At 33.7% G+C, this 3,501-nt stretch overlaps 1 long non-coding RNA gene across 1 annotated transcript; it reads right to left on the bottom strand.

The window, feature by feature from the left end:
• Positions 1-516: 516 nt before the first annotated feature.
• Positions 517-3,039, bottom strand: LOC133284952 (uncharacterized). Its single transcript, XR_009747950.1, has 3 exons — positions 2,824-3,039; positions 2,583-2,680; positions 517-1,593 (listed from the first exon to the last, which is right to left on the bottom strand). It is a non-coding gene; the product is annotated as an uncharacterized LOC133284952 (long non-coding RNA).
• Between the last annotated feature and the right edge of the window lie 462 nt (positions 3,040-3,501).

The following is a 3,501-nucleotide window of genomic DNA, read 5'->3' as shown; positions in this document are numbered from 1 at the left end:
GCCATTCGGGAAGCTTCGATAGACACACACAGTGTATATATATATTTGTCAATATATATATATATATAATTGCCTAATATAAGCATATGTTAATCAATTTAATTATTTACCTTTTTGGGGTTTTTGACATTAAAGGACATTCCAACTCCAGCCATTACCAAAATGATCTGCATGGCCAAATTCAAAGTTAGTAGATCCATTGCTTGCAATATTTTTATCATCTAAGGGTCATCGACCATACTTGAAAAGCCTTATTCTAATGGGATATATATCAAGAAAGCAACCAATGTCCAGGGTTAAAAAAGGAAAGCATTAAATAACGTTGAACAATAAAATAGCTAACAGAGGAAATTAATAATACAAAATTCAAAATAATAATTTGATTAGATTTATAAAACTCAGCATTCTTTCAATAGTATGTAGGTAGTGAAAAAATAACCCAGAACGTAACTTTGGGCTGAGTTAAAAACCAAACTACAAGATAAATTTTTGCATTATAATTTTTGACTCACGAGAATGTCCATCTATAATATATTGGCACACACTATTCAGCCCTATGCATGTACGACATTTAATGTGTCATCATATGCCAACAGCACACTTGATCTTAGCCAAATGGCCTAGAAAGGCATGCCAACAGCATACAAATAAAAGTTTTGCAACCTTCATTTTATAAGACTTAATCCTACTAGAACATTTGAGTGTTAAAAGTTAACTTGAATGGCCAATTTCTTACAGCATCAACAACAATAAGTTAGAATTGTGGTTACCGAGAAAAACTAATACTGATTCACCAAAGCAATAGTCCGATCAGTTCTCTGATTTTTCAACTTTAAAACATAATACACATCCTACTAATGCTACCTGTAATTTACTTTATGGTTATAGCTTATATAACCAAATGAAAATGTGAATTGAGCTTCATTAAAAAATAGAATACAAAACCAATCATTCTGGCTCGCCCCTAAAATGGCCACCAATTCAAACACGAGATACATGAACTGCATAAAAATAAATAAATAAATAAAGGAACCATTTTTGTGATTTCATTGTACCCCTTTAAGGTTACAAAATAAGATTCATGCTAAAGGAAAATTGAAAAGGTAATATCACCAAACCAGCAACAGACCAGCCTTTATCCTGAATACCTAACAAAAAGAGCAAACAAAATAATCGAAAGGGGGAAAAAGGAGATTGCATAATCCATGCATGAGTATTAATTGACAAACCCAATGTGAAATCCTTGAGGTTCATCTTCCCTGTACAAAAGATTTGACCAGAGTACCAAAACAGGTTATCAGCAAAGAAGTATAAGAAGTCATTATGCTACTGATTCAGGCAGAGAGCCTTCACATCATCTGTCTAAGAGCCACATGAAGTATCCCAATAGAAATATTTGGTTGGTAATGTTCATCTGTATCCACATCTGTAAGGTATCTGCTTAAACACCATGCCCACTAGATATCATTTTCCCCAAGTCAATAAGAACAAGAACTTGAAAGCACAAACTGGCAAAATACCTTTCATGCTCAGATGCCAAGTCAATCCCCCATTTCACTTCATTCTCAAATTTCTTACCATTCTTCACAGCCACTTTACCAAGGTACAGAGATATTTAGAAAACATTTAAAAATATCAAATCATCTTATGTTTCGTAGTTTGATTATTAGATAAGGCAATGGGCATTGTTACATGCTTCAACAATTATACTGCAAATATGTTCATAGTTCAAAATTCATGTAGTAGTGGCAAGTAAAAAAATAAATTCAACCAGTTAAAATATACAGGTGATGAAATGTACTACAGTAGAGGCAGCATTACAAACAACAAAATTTTGATAATGAATTTATACAGAAAAATAACCTCTTTTTATATCAAGAAAAAATTGTTCAGTGAGCAATTGTAGTCAGTCTCATTTTGAAACCTAAATGCTGTGTTTATAGTCTTTTTAAAATTAGCTCATCCTTAAGGCAATGAGCCCTCAGAGAAAAACACAAATTGCACCAAATAATAATACTCAGAAGTTAGCATATTCAAAGAAAAACCCCACTCTCTCACCAATGACCAACAACTTCCAAAATAGCCAAATTTTCTAAGTCCTATCCCCACCACATATTCAGTTTGAAATTTATTTTATTGTTTTCTTGATAGACCATACAAGTCATAGCAATTATGATGGGAACTGCTATTACTGTAAAATGGTGTTCGAGGAGGAAACCTCCCTTACAATGGAAGAGGAAATACTAGTTAGAGAACACAGATTATGAGTAGATGAAAATATTGAAAATGCATCAAGAAAATACAATCAGAGCACAGAATAGTCTCTGCCCACCCTGCCCTAAGCCCCGAAATAATCTCTACAATTCTGTTACCCCCCCTATCAATATCATGTTATTAACAGAGCTGAGAATAGTCTTTGCATCTACTTATTGCTTAGCATGGGGATTCAGCCAGATTTTCTTTTTAATTGAGAATTAGAAATAAGGAAAATGTACCAATACTCTCAAATAAATCGAGGTAGGGGAAGAATGAAGACGAGAAAATTTAATAAAGGCAAATACCAATACTAACTTATTGCTTACCATAGCGATTCAGCCAATGCAAATAAAGAATCATCAACTCAGTGGACTGGAATTTTGAAAGCGCGATGAAGTTGAGGAAATCAGGATCTTGTGATTAACTATGAGGATTTCGTATGATAGGTTAGGAAAATTGACAATGGTAGAGGTGAATGATGAATGATTCAAATTCGAACAGATATAGCCAAATTTCTCGGCAAAAATAAAAACCTAATCTAGAAGGGGGGAATATAAATCAATTTACCTTGGTGGTGGTAAGGCTTTTTTTGGGGGCAAATGATGAGCGTTGTGTGCCTAAGTTTGATGGATTGCTCGGAGGCAATGGCGGCAGAGAAAGGAGATCCTCGTTGAACGATGAAAGAAGACAATGGCGGAAATGTGAGGAAACAAAGAACCTTTTTATTTAACCGAACCTTGGGGCTGAGAAGATTGACGAGAAAGAAGAAAGTGAGATGATGTATTAAGGTGAGGCGAAACTGTAACAGGAGAAGTGCGGAAAATTAAACAATCTGAGGCGGTTTAATTGAACCACCGTTGTTAAACCGACGTTAAATGTTATCAAAAAAAAAAAAAAAAACCGACGTTAAAAACCGGTTTTCTTGTAGTGATTAATATTAAAATAATATATTAATTTTTGAAAACTACATTGGTCAACGATGTTAATACATCAATCTCTTATCAGGCTTTATCCCTCACCCTTAGGCCGGATTAAGTTATACATCATTTTAATGTATTAAGGGATTATGCTGTATAAGCTTATACTATACGATGGTCACACCAAACAAGTGAAAATGTGATACGTATAGTATAAGCTTATATTATCATGTCTTATACGTCACACCAAACAGGCCCTTAGCTCATGTTGATTTTAATTTTATTGTAATGTTTTCTCCATTGAATTCTAATGTTCTTAGAAAATATT

The sequence above is a fragment of the Gastrolobium bilobum genome, unplaced genomic scaffold (assembly GCF_033153095.1).
Source record: "Gastrolobium bilobum isolate Gb01-03AN ecotype WA unplaced genomic scaffold, APGP_CSIRO_Gbil_v1 utg99220, whole genome shotgun sequence".
NCBI lineage: Eukaryota > Viridiplantae > Streptophyta > Magnoliopsida > Fabales > Fabaceae > Gastrolobium > Gastrolobium bilobum.
Note: the sequence above shows the minus strand (reverse complement) of the source record. Positions and strands in the feature narration are given on the sequence as shown.